Genomic DNA, 17,393 nt, shown 5'->3' on the forward strand with positions numbered 1-17,393 from the left:
GCTGGTGTTTGGTGTCTCGATGCCATAATGGTGTGCCTTGGGAAGAGACGTTTTGTGAGTATAAATACGACCGGTCTTGGGAGAGTAACGACATTTGCTCTTCTTGTTCTTCCTACTGCGGCTGCTCTCCTTCCTACTTGCTTCTGTTCCTCTCTGCTTCCCCTGTTACTCAGGTACGTTTTTCTTGCTTTTGTTTAGATTGTGAACGTAGAAGTTACTGGCCGCTCTGACCATCTTTGTTTTGTTTTCTGTGTGCAGCTTTCATTATGGCGCGGTGTTTGCCCTACGTCAGAGGAGAAGGGAGTGTAAGAGCGAGTTCCCCTCTGCTCATAGAGGAGATGGAGTTCCGTCCTCATGTGCATAGGGACCGCGGTAAGAGGAAAGCTGTTGTGTCTGGTGACAAGAAGAGCAAGCGATCCAAGGGATCATGTCGCTCGACGGGCGGCATTAATGTTCAGTCGCCCTTGTGGAGAATGCTCCCATCGGTCTTTCTTGATGGAAGCGGCGACACAGGGGCAAAGGTCGTCACGTCGCTAGTGAGAGTTCGCTCCCTCGTGTTGGGGACGTGGGGAGCGAATTCTACTACGTGGGGAGAACGGGGAAGAAGCGTGCTGTAAAATGTTCTGATTGCAGCTTCCACTCGGCACCCATAGCGACTAGCCTGCTGAAGGGGATCGTGTTAGATGGGGACCGAGCTGAAGTCGAGGATGAGGACATGGACACGCTACTGGGGACCATGGATATGGCGAGTTGTTTGGTGAGTATTTCTCTGTCAGCTTTGTCGCTTTGTTTCTTAAGTGATTCTGATTATGGCTTTGTCCTTGTAGTTTCTGGCTGGGTATGATAAACTCAAGAACGCCGTGGTAACGTCGGCGACATCGATGTCAACTCGAATCGAGCCGATGCTTCATGAGCTGCCTCGGGGGTGACAAGAGGAAACTTGACGCGATGACAAAAAACACCGTCTTCTTGTTGATGAGAACGCTAAATTTGGTCAGCTGCGATGGTCGAAATGCAAATGGAGGTAGTGAAGTCGAAAGTACGCTAAAAGCGATGTCGGTGGGTTGCTCGCGAAAAGCTCAAAGCGCCATTACCACGGCTATAAAGTATGCCAAGCCGGGACCGAAGTATTGTCACCGTGACAAAGCGGATGGGGCTCAAGGGGACGGTATGCGGCGTTGTTCATGGCTGCGAGACATGTTCCTTCGACCAAAGACTCGCTCCTCAGGACAAACATGTGGTTGGTGCCCCGTGATGTTGATTTCTCTTCTTGGTAAGAAACTCGGTTCGTGTTTGTAATGATCATGCTTGTTCTTTGCCCCTACGAGGGTTAAACATTAGAGCTGCCGTTTTGGGGCTTTGCAGCGATTTGATACCAGAAACTGAAGTGGTGTCCACGAAAGTGGCAGTTCGTTAATCCCCCCTTTTTTTGTTGTTCATCGGTCCGATCTGGATTTCCTGGGTAAACCCAATGGACGGTGGGTTTGAACCCGATTACTGGCCGGGTCGTAATGCGACGTGGTAACTTTATGCTTAATGTTTATCTTTTGCTTGATTGTTTGTAGCTATTACTCTTTTACTCTGTTCGTTTGGTTTGTTTCTGAGATGTACTCTCGTAAAGCGTTATGCTTGTGTAGTATTGCTCGGGAGAGCGATCTAGGAGATGTAGGTGTCCGATTAGTGTAGACTTAGGGGGCTCGTGGCCCTGTGATTTCCTGAGGGCGTGTTGCTCGCTGAGAGCGTTCTTACGTAGTTGATTCTAGGAGTATAGGTTCTCAACGAGTGAGACTCGGAGAGGCGATGAGCCTGTACGCTCTTGAAAGTGTTCTGCTCGCTTGAGAGCGTGTGTAGCCCCTGAGGGCATGCTGCTCCTGAGAGCGTTCTCGCTGAGTTGATCCTAGGAGTGTAGGTTCTCAACTTAGCAAGATTCGAGAGGCGATAAGCCCGTAGGCTCCCCGAGAGGCGTTAAACAAGACACGGCGTGTGTAGCCCGGTAACGTCTTTGCTCGAAGCGTTCTCGAAGTTGATCCTACGAGTGTAGGTCCTCAACTTAGCAAGATTCGAGAGGCGATAAGCCCGTAAGCTCCCCTTGCGTGTAGCCCCCGAGGGTGTCCGCCCCCGGTGAGCGCGTCTCGTTGAAGTTGATCCTAGGAGTGTAGGTCCTCAACTTAGCAAGATTCGGAGAGGCGATAAGCCCGTAAAGCTCCCCGAGGCGTTACGCTCACTTGAGGCGTGTAGCCCCCCCGGCGTCTTTTCCTCTGGCGTTCTCGCTGAGTTGATCCTAGGAGTGTAGGTTCTCAACTTAGCAAGATTCGGAGAGGCGATAAGCCTGAAGGACGCAGTGCATATGGAGCTTGCGGTGCGAGCGGCGTGGTTTGGAGATGCGAGTAAAACCGCAATTTATGATAACAATCTTGAGTGTCTTACACTTGAGCTTGTAGTGAATGGAAACATGAATTACAATACATGATGCAACTATTGGTAAAACTGCTTTAGCAAGTATGTGTTCCAAGGTCGTGGCAACAACTTTCCTTCCTGGGTTTTAATCCAATACGCTCCATTGCCAACGACGCGTTCCACTATGTAAGGGCCTTCCCACGTTGGCGCTAGCTTAGAGTCATCTTGAGTTTTCTTCAAAACTAGATCCCCAGGTTGGAAAGATCGAGGATGTACTCGTTTGTTGTAGGATCGCTTTAGGACTTGTTGGTAGGATGCTACTCTGATAGCTGCTAGATCGCGCTGTTCCTCGAGGAGGTCGACCTCTCGAGCTAAAACTGAGTCATTAAGGCCTGACTCGACAAGCTCAGATCGGGTTGTCATGATTGTCAGCTCGGTGGGGATGACGGCTTCTGTACCATAGCATAAGGAAAATGGTGATTCGCCGGTGCTGGAACGAGTTGTAGTGCGATAAGCCCACAGTATGTTCTCGAGCTGATTTGGCTATTGGCTCTTGTTCTTTTCAATTTTCTTCTTCAAATTCTCTAGAATGGCTTTGTTTCTGGCCTCCGCTTGTCCATTGCTTTGGGCGTACTGGGGCGTAGAGAAGGCATGAACGATCTTCCACTTGGCCAGAAACTCTTTGACTGTTTTGCCTTTGAACTGGGAGCCATTGTCCATCACCAGTGTGTGTGGTAAGCCAAACCGGGTGATGATATGAGTCCAAATGAAATTCCTGACATGTGATTCTTTGACGTGTGCCAACGGAATTGCTTCGACCCACTTAGTGAAATAATCGTGGCGGGACTAGGAATGCCGGGAAGCCGGTGCTTTCTCGAGGATGAATGGTCCCATAATGTCCATGCCCCCCATGTGGAACGCGAGGGCTCGCGATGTTGATCGGTTCTTGGGTTGGTTGTATGATGTTGTGACCAAATGTTTGACATTTGACACACTTTCGGGACATACGATTTGGCATCAATCAGTATCTGAGGGCCAAAAGTATCCTTGGGAGATCGCTTTGTGGGCGAACGAGCGACCTCGACATGATTGCCACACTTTCCTTCATGGATCTCAAAATGAAAATTAACTCGACCTTGCTCGATCGATGCACCTCGGATGAGGTCCCCATGGACTTCTTGGAATAACCCGTCATTCACCAAACAATAGCTACGCACAGTGTGGAACCTTTTCCGGCTTTGGTACCCTCATCAGGGAGTGTCGTCTTTGGATGTATATTGTATAATAGTCGCATCCATGTTTGACTCATCGATCTTCTTGAGAGGGCACAGTGTCGGCCGATTGCCAAGACATGGTGCGCTTGGTAAGTCGGGTCGATCGACCACTTCAATGGTCGGTTGTCTAGGGGCACAAGTCGGTTATCCGAGTGGCTAGGTATGCTAAAGCTATCTGGCGTGGACGGTTCTCATCACGCAAAAAATGGTGTCGTAGCTCTGCTAAAGAAGGAAGCAAATCATTAACAACTTGAAGGTACTTGGAAAGGTTACCTTAGCTGGTAGTGTACTCTTTTGCGATCTGGCAAACGACCAGTTGCGAGTCACTAAAGATTTGGATCTCCCTTACACCGAGCTGGATTGCCGCACGCATTCCCATTATTAGTGATTCATACTCTGCTTCGTTATTGGAAGTTCGGGTCTATCGCGGATTTGCTTTCTCTATCATAGCTCCCTCGGGGATACTAAAACGACTCGATACCGCTACCTCCCGGTTCTTTGGAACCATCGGCGATAGAGGGACCAAACCTGTTTTATGTTCGCTTTTGTGGGTGCGACCTCTCGTTTCGTCTCCCACCAGTATCGCCGACCGAAAATCTGCTAGGAAATATCGCGACGACCGACCGCTTCATGACGCGGGGGGACGAAGTCCATGTGGTGCTTGCCCAATTCTTCGGCCCATATTGCCATCCTAGTGGTCTTATTTTTTTTGTGAAGGATCCTCTTCAACGGGAGATCGCTAAGTACTTTGATTGGATGGGCTTGAAAATAAGGTCCGAATTTTCTTGCCGAAAGTATAACAAAGCAAGGGATCGCTCTCTATGTGGGAGTAATTCCTCTCGGCTGGAGTGAGTGTCTTACTTGTGAAGTAAATTGGCTTTTCTGAATTGTGTTCCTCTTTGAATAGAACCGAACTGATGGCGAAGTCCGATACTGCCAGATAGAGCCCCAGACTTTCTCCGGAAAGCTAAGAAGGGGTGTTGTGAGGTATTCCTTAAGAGTGGAGAATGCTTGGTGGCATTGATCGTTCCATGAAAACTGCTCGCCTTTTTTTAGTATCTGTAGGAACGGTCGGCACTTATCTGATGCTCTCGATATGAATCGGTTGAGTGCAGCGACCATGCCTGACAACTTTTGTATCTGTTTCTTTGTTTACGGGTCGGGCATGTCTAAGAACGCCCGAATTTGATCTGGATTTGCTTCGATACCTCGTTGCGAGACCTAATAACCGAGAAATTTTCCGGAGGACGCTCCAAAAAGGCACTTCTCTGGGTTCAGCTTCATTCCGGTTCGTCGTAGTCTGGAGAACGCTTGCTCGAGGTGAGTAAGGTGGTCGCCTGCTTTCTTGCTTTTGACAACCATATCGTCGATGTAGACCTCCATGGTATCTCCTAACATGTCCTGGAACATGTCAGTTACAAGTCGTTGATATGTCGCCCCTGCATTCTTCAGTCCGAACGGGAGAACATTGTAACAATAAATTCCTTGCTCAGTGATGAATGAGGTCTTCTCCTGATCTTCTTCAGCAAGTGGTATTTGGTTGTACCCACTATATGCATCCATGAATGATAGCAGCTCGTGCCCACAAGTCGGTCGATTCTGGGTAGTGGGAAGCTGTCCTTTGGAGTTTCTTGGTTGATGTTGGTGAAGTCGGCCGACAAGATTCTTTTCGAACTACCACTATGTTTGCGACCCACTCTGGGTAATCGACCTTTCGGATGAAACCTACTTGTTTAAGTTTATCTACCTCATCATTGACTGCTTTTTGAAAGCGTAATGACAATCTTCTAGGTCGTTGTCGAACTGGTTTGGCACCGGGGTTGACGTTTAACCGGTGGCATGCAACGCTAGGGTCTATACCGGTGCACGCGTCGATATCGACCAAAGCGAACACATTTTTATTCATGGACATAAAATTTACAAGATGAGCCTTAAGTGTGGGGTCGAGGTTAGCCCGACATAGACGAGTTTAGGTATCGCCTTTGGTTCCTGATTTTTTTTTTTTTTTTGGTTGGTTGCGAGGTTTTTAGAGGTCCCTACCCCTTTTATTAGAAATAAAATTGTAAAAAAAAAAAAACATTCTCACTCTCTCAAATATTGCTTACCCCTCGCGTCATCATATATAATTCTTTTTACATCCTCTCAGAAGCAATGCCGGTTCTAACTCTAAAAAATTACATGATGGAATATTAGCTGCAATAGCATCGACTAACTTATTAGATTCTCAAAACGTGGAAGATGTTAATCATGCTCAAATTGGGCTTTCATTCCAATAGCCATATCATCTTTTTGGCTCCATGGTTCTTTGGTCCCTTTTATTTAAGAAGGCTATTACGGTCATTGAATCGGGTTTCCGCGCTTGAAGTCGTCTTGTTCCTTTTCTTAGCCCATTTTCATTCCCTGCTCTCATCGCCAATTCAATAAGGTCTATCGATGGCTTGTTCGCTCTTCCATGGCTAGCCGCTAATACCTTCCCTTCATGATCTCTAATCATCTGTTGCTTCAACCCCCTAGTGACCTTTGAGTGTTCCATCGGTGTTGAGGACATGACTACCCACTTCGGTTTCTAACGCACAAATTGGTGCTTCCTTTGCTTTGTTGCTACCTCCACATTCCACTTATCGGTGAACCTCTCAATCTCGGTCCATACTCCATTTTTATGTCCATCGCCTTCAAACTTTGCTCTCACATCACTAAATAATTGATCGAGATATCTGGCGAACATTCATTGCTTTGTTTTCAAAAATCCTATCATTCCTTGCTTTCCAAATCCAATAAATGAACCCATTCCACATTAGCCTCATCACATCTTTCTCTATTCCTTTCCCCTGCGACACGGCTTTTCAACCCATGAAACCTCCACCCAATTTGCCAAGTAGGTTCTATTCTTCTCGTTGTACCCCATTTTCTCTGCAGAGATATTTCCCATAATGATTGTGGTATAAAGCAACCATGAAATAGATGCTCCTCCGCCTCCAGTTTCTCTCCAAAGAGAATATACAAGTATCCGAAGTCTACAACCTTTTGTTGTTTCATTTTTCCAAATAAGTTTTCAATCCCCACTTAGCCATCCAAATGATGAAGGAATGCACGGAATTTTGTTTGCATACCAAACCAGCTTATGCCATTGAACTTCTTGCCTTACTCCTCTCAAACTCTCATACGTATCCTTCATGCTATACTCACCATTTGTGGATGCAGACCATACTATGTTATCCTCATCCCCCATAATCTCCACTTCATTTTCTATTGCTTTAGTAATCTCTCTATTTGATTCTTTTTTACCTTACTCGTGAACTCCCATTTACCATCTATTATGAAATTCGACACTGTAGCCTGCTTGTTGCATCTCGAATCATATAACAGTCCCTGCGGAAACTTCTCTCTTAATATCCCAAAAGGATGCCATGGTTCATTCCAGAGGCTTCGTTCCTCTACCATTGCCTATCTGGTGGAATACTATATCTGCCGCTTCCTTTCTAGCTTTGAGTATATTCCTCCAACTCGACGAACAATCAATTGGTGTTTTCAGCTGCCAAAAGTCTCTCCCTCCGACTAGGTTCTTTTGTACCCACTTGTACCCTACTTTTCCTGCCTTGGTGATGAGGTTCCATAGTGGTTTCATGGTAGCAGCTTTTATTAACTTTCTCTATACATCAATTCCTAACCCACCTTCCTCATATGGGTAACATATATCATCCCATCCTATCAATGCATGAGATTGTTTACAGTCCGCCCCCGTCCATAGAAAATTCCTAAAAATCTTATTGATGTCATCAAAACTGTCTTTTGGGGTAGTGTGAATGCAGCCATCCAATACACACTTAGGTTATTCAACACCGCCTTCACCAACCGTAATCTTCCCCGCATAAAAGAAATCGCCCTTTTCCAACTTTGAATAAATACCGTGATCTTTGATATTAATGGAAAACAATCGTGGACTTCATCTCGTAGTAATCAAAGGCAGCCACCCTAAGTACTTTTATCGGCAGCTCACCCTTAGGGAACGGCGATTAATGCGCTCTATGGCTATACTTACCCTATCATCCATTCCGCAAAGAAAACATTGCTTTTTGTACATTCACTTCCAACCCCGAGACTCTGCTGAAAATTTGGAGATTATCCTTGAAGTTTAGTGGCGTTCTATTATCTCCATACATGAACACCATCGGATCATCTGCAAAGGATAAATGAGTAATGACCGTTCCGCACACTTAGCATGTAACCGAGCATCGGCCTTCTCTAACACTGCGGATGCATGATTTCGTAAATAAATCCATAACCAACACAAAGAGGTAGGGTGATATTGGGTCACCCCGTCTAATCCCTCTTCTTCCTTTGAAATAGCCATCACGAGGATCCATTTATCATAACAGAGTAAGAAGGTGTCTCCACACACGCTTCACCCATTTAATGAACCTTTCGGCATCCCAACTCTTCTCATTGCAAACTCAACTGATTCCCATCTCAACTTTGAATCATACGCCTTTCTTAAATCCACCTTTGCCGCACATCTTGGTGGATACTCATTCCCTGTGATAATTATGCACTAATTCTTGAGATAAGAGGATATTATCCTGATACTTCTTCCACTTATAAAAGGCTGATTGGTTGAGATTCACTAACTGCTGACATTACTTCCTTCATTCTTCTTGTCATTACCTTGGTTATGCACTTATATATAACCCCACAACAAGCAATAGGTCTATAATATGATAAAGACAGAGGTACTTGTATTTTTGGTATGAGTGTAATACACGTTAGCATTTACCTCACCGAGCATCCGACTCCACGGAGAAAAAATTCTGTATTGCCTTAATGAAATCATCACCAATGATCCGCCATGTGCATTTGAAGAAAAAAAGGAGAATCCATCACTTCCCTCGGAGCTTTTTCATCACCAATGTTTGATAGAGCTTCTATTATCTCATCTCTAGTTACCTCCTCTCAGTAGGTCCGCATAGTTCTTGAGGTTATCTGGCGCCTTTGGGCCAATATCTTGAAAAACTGAAAAATCCACAGCCCCCATCACATTAGGATCAGAAAGGTCTTTGTAATACTCCACACATTCATTTCCAATCTCATTGTAATCTCAGATTACATTACCCCCGAAGTCTCGCAGACATGTGATCTTGTTTGTAGCTCTCCTTGCTTGTACGGTTTTAAAAAATAATAAGTCGTGTTATTATCACCTCCCTATCACTTGATCTCTCGGACTTCGCTCTATACATATCTTCCTCGGTTAACTGCTTGTTGTATAGGCAGTAATCACTTCTCTTTCCTTCATAATAATCTCACGGTTTTGCGGCTGATTTTGTAGTTGTGTTTTGTACCCTATCCATCTCATTGTTTTATTTCTTTCACCCGGTCCACTACACTTCCCACTCGCCTCTCTATTCCATCAGTATAAGAGCTGCTTTCGTTAGTTTTAACTTCCTCATGAAGGTATACATAGGATTCCCTACCACCTCACTTCCCCACGCCGCCAATTTGTATTCATGAACTCCTTCTCTATACCAGAAATTAAAAAATTTAAAGGCTCTTTTTCTTTTGATTCCTCTCGTACCACCGATCTCACAATCATGGGTGTATGGTCTCGAGACAGACTCGCATTCAGAACTCGCTTCATGGTCCTCATATGTCCCAATCCATTCTGAATTCCCCATTACTCGATCTAGTTTACAAACTGATCCGTTCTACTTGCCTTTGTTATTCCAAGTATATAAATTGCCTTTGAATTTAATATCTACTAGTCCAAATTTTGATTAACCACAATCCATAATATCTTCGGTTCTCGTTGTCTAACTTCCAGTCCACCCACTTTTTCATGAGAGTTCAATATGGCGTTGAAATCACCCATTAGCATCCACGGCTTCAATTTGGCATGATAAATCCACTAAGCTTCTCCATAGTTCTCTCCTCGATCTAACCTCTGTACTCGCATATACCACTGATACAACCACCTCCTCTCCTGAAATAGTACTCACCTCCATTGTTATGTGCTGTGTGTCCTTCAGTAACAACTTTGCTGTGCAAGTTCTCGGATCCCAGCAAAACCATATATTACCACCATCGATATCATTGTAAGTGTCCTCCGTCTTCCACTCGATTGAATGTTTTCTCGAGAATTCTATCTCGATTCTTCTTCTTTACTCTTGTTTCTACCAACCCCATCACATTAATGTCATACTTCCTCACCATATCTTTAACTTCAACTTGCTTTTAAAGCTTTGTTGAACCCCCTCGATGTTCCAAAAAGGCGCATTTATCATTTACGGTGTTGGGTTGGTGCTAAGAGGCTTAGTATAGCCTCCTCTTTTTTCGCTCTATCGTCCTCTATACGCTCGTACATGTTTCCTCGGGTCCGGTCCGCGGAGAGTTCAAATGTGCCTCATCACTTAGAGTTTCATTCAGTCCCTCTTCCACATCAGATCCTCCCGAACAAATGTTTGTATCGATTGTCTCCATACATCAACAATATCCTCTTTTTATCATCCTCTCTTTCTGCAAAGTTTCGGTCAGGGTCATCTTCTTGATCACTGCTGCTGCCATTTCTCTTGTGTACTGTGTCGCTATGGCATTCTTCTTCCTTTTCCCCTTTATTACTTCTCACTTTATAGCTCTTTTTCCTCTTCGGAGATTGCCACTCTGTGTCCTCACTAACTGAGTGAATTTCCTGTACTTCTGTGTCCTCTGACACTGCTAATTTCCCCTTACTACCATCTGTTGTGTCTTTAGTATTTACCTTCGCACCCTCTATGATACTCCCCTTTGCTCCCTCTCTGTCAACCCCCTCTCTGTCAGTATCTTTGCATTGTCTTCCTTCTATATTTCCTTCATCTGATTTTTTCAGCCATACTCTTTGTGCCTTTGCCTCTGGTTTTGTGCGCGCTTTGGGCAGAACCATCGATGCCCAAATACCTTACAACCACTACAAAGACGGTGGCTTCCAATTGTACTCGAACTCTATCTTGTATGCGCTCTTCTTTGATCCAATACTACCGATTCCCTCGGGATACGGGCATGAGGTATCTATCTCAATACACACTCTCTCGCATCTGAAGTTCTTGCCATATTCTCCGTTAGTCGATCCGTGAACATCGGTATCCCATCGCACCCTACCTACTTGGCTAAAGCCATTCTTATTCCACATTTCCATAGGTAATCCTTTCATCACTACCCAAATAGGTATCGCTTTCAACTCACGCGTTTACGCCTCGACAAAAGTCTCCAAGGTCTTACAACGAACAACGCCTTTTGCTTGCGATGTGGAAGGATCCAATATCCAACGCTGCCTTGCGTTCGTCTTCCTTCTCAAACTGAAAAGTGAACATTGTATCTGCATAAGGCTTCATAATAAACTTCTTTGTCCTCCATGTTCTCCCTACTATCTCCTTTACATAGTTGTAATTCATCCGTTTTCCCACAAACGACCCAACCACCAGATTCTCGAATTTTTTATTGAACTCTGTGAACTGTGAGCTCTGCACATGGACAATCTGCTTTCCATTGACAACAGTCGGTGGTATGTAACTCAGTTCATCTTTTCCAAAGAGCCCCTTTCCCAATTACCTCTGCCCAAGAGCTTTTGAATCTTGATGTTCCATTAACATTATTCAAATTTTCATTCCGCTCAGCCCCGTACTCTTTCCAAATCACCTCTAACATACCACGGTTATCGGTCATCTCTTTTTCCCTTTCGTTTTGAGATCCTATATCCGTTCTCATCATTGGTGATACCTTTCTCTCTTCGATTCCTTTTTTTCCTTACCGTAATCTTTGCCGCGTCTTCTTTTTAGTTTCTTCAGGCGTTTCTTGGGTGCTTTCGATGGCGTGCTTCCCACTACCAAGTCCTGAGTTTCCTTCCCTTCACCTCATTATGCTCAAGCCCGCTTTCGGTATATATCAAGGGCACGGTCCTTTAATACTTGTTTTCCGTTTGAGTAATGTCCCTCTAGCGGATTGAAATTTCTCTGCAAGTTCTATTCTTTTCCTTAATCTTCCTAACGAACCCAATCAGGTACTTCTTAATGAAAACAGAGTTTACTAAATCCATATCACTCTCCTCACCGATGGTGAAATACTAAAAAGTCATCTTCCTCATCACTAACTCTAGCCTGGTGTGCTAGGGTTTTTTCTTTGAAAATCCTAAACCGCGTGTTTTTTTCATGTTTTTGTGATTATTTTGTAAAAGGCCTAAATACCCCTAAGGTTTAAATCACCCCCCAGAGGCCACCATTAACAACTAACAATCCCACTCTTAGTCCATAGTTGCTTAGGTATATCCATTTTCACCCACACCGGTAAAGCTCTAATTTTGCTTTTATGTTGTTCTAAAGATTCGCACCACTTTTTGCTTTTCTTGTCGGTGCTTGGTTCTCAGGCGTCGCTTTTGAGTGCTCTCGAGGATTGCACTTTGCGGTGGCCTTTGGTTTGGTCGATGATTGGGTCGAGTAGCCGTAGGAGCCGGAGCCGCCTTACGTGGTTACGGCTAACAGGGTCGAGGTGACTCGCCGCTGCCGCGGACAAATGGCCGGGTGGTTTTTCGCAACTCCATTTGGTTGTATGAGAGCCGTGGGCGATCTCGAGGCTTTGTTTGCACGTGACGTTCTCCACTGGGGCGACCTCAAGGATTTGCAATGCTGGTACGACAGCTGCCTTGGTGGAGGTCGGGATCTGGGCTGGTGAGAGGAAGTTCTTGATGGAGCCCCCAGCGTTTTGTTTTGGTGCGCTGGCTCTCACCTCGGCCACCAAGTCTTTGGCCATTGTATAGCTGGTGGGCTCGTTTCTGACGGTGATGGGAGGTTCGGCGATCTTGTTTGCTGCGATGATCTGGTTACAATGATGGGCCTCGAGCTGGTTGCTTCGAAGTTCCATCATTCCCCTTGGGCCCGGAAAATGGATCACTTGGTGCAAAGTGGATGGTATTGCCTGCATTTGATGGATCTACCGTCGTCCTAGAATGGCGTTGTAAGACGACTTGGTATCTATGACGCTGAAATGCGTGTTGAAGCTGACCTTGTCTTCTCGGGAGCCCACTGAGACTGGGAGTATGATGTCTCCTATTAGGTCGCCCCGAGCCATTGAATCCGGGAGGGGTGCGATTGGGTCTATGAAGACCGACTTTGGCGTGTTCATCTCTTGGATCGTGGTGGTAGAAAAAATATCGCAGAGCTGCCAGATCGATCAAAACTTCGCTTACGGTCCGGGCCACCGATTTTGACGTGGACCACGAGTCGTCGTTGTCGGCGGGAGGCAAACCTTGTTGAGGTCGGCCTCGAGAAGGTGATGTCTCCCCGCCCTACGCCTAAATCTGCGTGCGCGGGTGAGGCTTGTGAAGAAAAGTTGTAAACTTCATGAAGGGCGCCAACGCTTCTTCTTCTCGCTAACTTGAGGCGGAATCATCCCGGTGTGATCATGTGGATGGTTCGGTCATGCTTGCGACCTCTTGATGGTCGACGGCGATCTTGACGGAGCGCGTTCGAACGCCCCTCTGCTGTGAGGGGCGACTTTGGGACCGCTGATTGCTCCGGCCGGGGTGGGGATCTGCCAGATTCTCTCGGGCCATGAGCTTGTGACGCAGTCACCGTCGGGTATATTGGTGTATTGCTTGATGTGTCCGGGCTTCAACCAGTCCTCAGAATAATGCTTGAGCCCCCAAAGACACGTCGGTCTCATGGCATCTAGCACGGTGAAACGCGCAGTGGGGCTGGTCGGGGCGATCTGCTGGCTGCCTTATCTCCGGTCGGTAGAAGGCAGCTCGCTTGATCTTTTCTAGTATGTAGCTAGGAGATCTGGTGAGCACGGCGAATTCTCGCTTATTGCTTGGTTTGGGCTTGGAGGATTGCCCTTGTTGTCGGGGTCGCTTTTTAGAGGATGATGTTACCTCGTAAACCTCTCCTTCTTCTGTTTCTTCTTCTTCTTGGTTCTGATCTTTCAAACCTTCTTGCAGCTTGATGTATTTATCAACTCGAAGGCATGTTTCGCCCGGCCGGGTCTTTCGTGAGCCGATCCGCGAGTCGCGGTATTGCGGGGTGCGGCGGTTGTGAAAGCCATCGCGCAAATGACTCTTTGAGACCGCTTCCATGTCCAAAAGTTTTGTTTTGAACCGGCTTAGGAAGGAGCAGAGGTTTCCTCCTTACCAAGAGCGAAATGGAAGAGTGAATCGAGATCACCCTTCTTACGCCCTCATTATGGATGTATTGGCTTGCGAACGTGCCGGGAAAGCCGCTCGCTTTTATTGAGTCCGCCTCGAGGGAGAAGAACCAGTCGAGTGGGCCATCTTTTAGACTCGCCGGAAATAGTCTGCAATGGAGATGGTCGAACTCGTGCACCGTAGAAAGTGCAAGACTTTGAACATATCGGGCTATATCTTTGGCCCGGCATGTCATGTACCGTCGTCGCATTATCGAACCGTGGTTGTACAAAGTCCGAGGAGAGACTTTGTGAAGTATTTCAGCAAAGAAATGGAGATGCGCGGTAGGTTTTCGATCTTTGCACTATCCGGGTGGAATCTTTCTTTACCGCATTTTGTCGAGCCTTTGGTTCAAATTTCGGTGATCTGGTGGATCGACGTTGATGACGCCGCCCCTCTCGCGGTGACACCTAGTGGGTTCTGTGGTATCCACCGCGGTAACGGAGTGTGACGCTTTTCTTACCCGAGCTCAGCTATTTGCTCGCTCAACCGTCCCCTAGTTGGCCTGCTAAAAGGTGGAGTTGAGCTTCGAGGCTTGCCATGCTTCGTGGGCTTGAGAGTTTTGGCTACGATTTGTTTGAAATGGTCCGGTTTCTCAAGTAATCGAGACCACGACGCCCAATGTAAAGGTGTGATATGGTTTTCCTTACAAACAAATACTCAGGGACCGAAATAGGTGGTTGGATGAGACCGAAGTTCGACTTGAGAGCGAACCGCCTACGATCTTACTCCGGGTTGTATGGGGAGAGAATCGAGTCCGGGCGTGAGTTCATAGGAGAGGTATTTATAGAGATCCAGAGTGCATCCTTGCGCACCACGTCAAGGATGTCCCAAATGAGGGTGGAGATTAGGATCACATGTGAGAACCGCCTCCTAGGTCCGGGCCAGAATGATGTGGAGTGGCAACAGCATAAGTAGCTTGCGGCCGTGACCGATGGTCGACGGTCAAGATATGTGCAAGTACACCTTTAGTCATGATTGCTTCGATAAGGAACCCGTGGTCACTTCCTCGTGTAGTTCGGCGTGATACCGCGACCGTCTCATGCGTAGCGTTCTACTAGCTCATGGATCGCGACACGGATCCATAGGTCGATGTGTCATTCCCACCCCCATAGGGCGCTAAGTCTTTGGATAGAGAATATCACTCCCCTACACTTTTATTTAATTATTTAAACGAGGAAGGAGTCTTAAGGCCTATTCATGAAACGAAGTAATTGTCTCTCCCCTAAAGGTCTTAGAATCATTATGGCGTGCTTGCTGAGTGTGAAGTGCTGCTCTGTGTTGTAAGTTGTAACACTATTGTATTTGTATGGAGGAATGATATCTCCTCTCCTTTTAATTTTTTTTTTTTTAATTCATTTTTGTTCATTTATCCGAATGAGCGTTAGCGAATTCTCTTGCGATAGGGAAAAAAAAACTATTTTTATCATTCATCAAATCAAAGAAGATGTAGTGGTAGGATCTGGGATGTCTTATATCAACGGTGAGATGGACCCGAAGCAACACATGTTGCGGAGCGGTGGAGCACATGATTAGTCCGTGGACACTCTTAGTACCTGTAAAGCAACCCTACATGTGGAGAACAGAAAGCCGCGAGATGAAGAAATAGATGGATGGCTGGGATGAGAGAGAATAGTGGTATAAAAAGATAGAGGAAGGAGAGAGAAAAAGGGAGAGCATTATCTAAAGTGAGGCTAGACCTAGAGAAAAGAGAGGAAAAAGAGAGAGTTAGTGAGTGAGATACAACATTTGGCGCCGTTTGTGGGGAGAGAGCAAAACAAAGGGGGAATGGCTACAGTAGGAAAGAGAAGGGTAGGCCGACCGTGAAAGGTGGTGGCGCCGGAGTTGGAGGCAGAAGTTGTGAGCAATGAAGGGGGAGATCAAAGGGAGGAGACAGAGGCGGAGTCGGCCTCGGAGGCCACAAGACTGATGCAGGAAGAGATCGCGAGACTAAGAGAGGAGAACGACGCACTAAGAAAAGAAAGAGAAATGGCGGAGAAAGAAGGGAGAGAAGAAGTGAGTGAGGAGTCAGACAACGAAGAGGAAGGGTCGGACCTCGTCGAGAATCCAGTAGCAGGTCTCACAATGGAGCAAGTGCAAGAAATGATAAACAACGACCGGGAGGCGAATCTGCAAATGACAAAAACCCAAGTGGGCGCGGCTAGTCAGGTGGTGGCAGACCTAAACCGCAATCCACTGGCGGATGCGATATGGGCTTCGGAGGTGCCGAAGCGGTTCAACCAGCCAAGATTTGAAAGGTATGACGGTAAGGAAGACCCAACAAATCATATTCACCATTTTAGGCAACAAATGTCACTCTGGCAGGAAGCGCGGTATGATGGGTTGAGGTGCATGATGTTCCCAGCTAACCTTAAAGGGGGAGCGTCGGACTGGTATTATAGGTTGTCGTCGAAGAGTATCACTAACTTCCAAGAGTTGGAGCAAGCATTTATAGACCACTTTATTCATCAAAAGAGGCGGGTGGTGGACATCGTGGCCTTGTTCAATGTCAGGCAAAGGTCAGTGGAATCGGTGAGGGAGTATCTGTGTCGCTTCAAGGCCGAGACCTTGAAGGTGGAGAATTTGGATGAAAGGACGATAGTGATAGCGTTCGAAAGGGGTATGCAACTAGGAACGGGGGTCCATCAATCCGTTGCAAATAATGAGATTGCGACCTTGCACGAGTTATATCCGCGGGTGGAAAAGTACATTAGATACAATGATACAATGCAGAAGGATTCGAAAAGGTTAGCAAAGGCAGTATCATCTGTTGAAAAGGAGGGGGATCGTGGGAAGACGAAATCGTCGGATAAAGGCAACAGAGGGTACCGCGGATACTCGTCGCGCCTGGAAAGGAGTAGAGAGGGAGCGCAGAGGGAACAAAGGGAAAGAAAACCATACCGCTAGATCGAATATACGCCTTTGAACAGGCCGTTGAGTGAGATATTGCCGCTGATAAAGAACGTCCAAGGGTATGAGGGACCGCAGAATACGCCGATGGAGATGCCGAACAAGCCGTACTGTGCGTACCACCAGGTATGCAACCATAAGACTAATGATTGTTATGCGTTAAAATGGTTGGTTCAGAGGTTGGTGGAGAAGGGGATGACCAAGTTTGTATTGGGCCCTGAATGAGGAGTCGGGACCAGCCCAAGGGTATTGGGAACCATTAATGTGATTTTCAGCGGGGAAGTTCTGAACCATAACGCGCACAGAGATAAGGTGAGAAGGACGTCGAGTATACAACAGATCAATGAGTCTACCAGAGGTCCGCGGTCCAGTTCAATGTCAACAGAGGGAGGGATAAGATTGTGTTTTCAAGCGTGGACCTTCGAGCTGTCGATACTCCCCATGAGGATGCGCTGGTCATTACCGTGGCGATGGGCAATTATATTGGCAAAAGGTGTTGATTTATTGTGGCAGTGCAGTGGACTTGCTATTTAGGGGAGTTTTAGACGAAATGAGGATTGACCCGGGGCAGCTTAGGCCGCCGCGGTCCAACTTGTATGGGTTTAATGGGAGCGTCG

This window comes from Coptis chinensis, chromosome 4, assembly GCF_015680905.1.
Source record: "Coptis chinensis isolate HL-2020 chromosome 4, ASM1568090v1, whole genome shotgun sequence".
Classification (NCBI taxonomy): Eukaryota; Viridiplantae; Streptophyta; class Magnoliopsida; order Ranunculales; family Ranunculaceae; genus Coptis; species Coptis chinensis.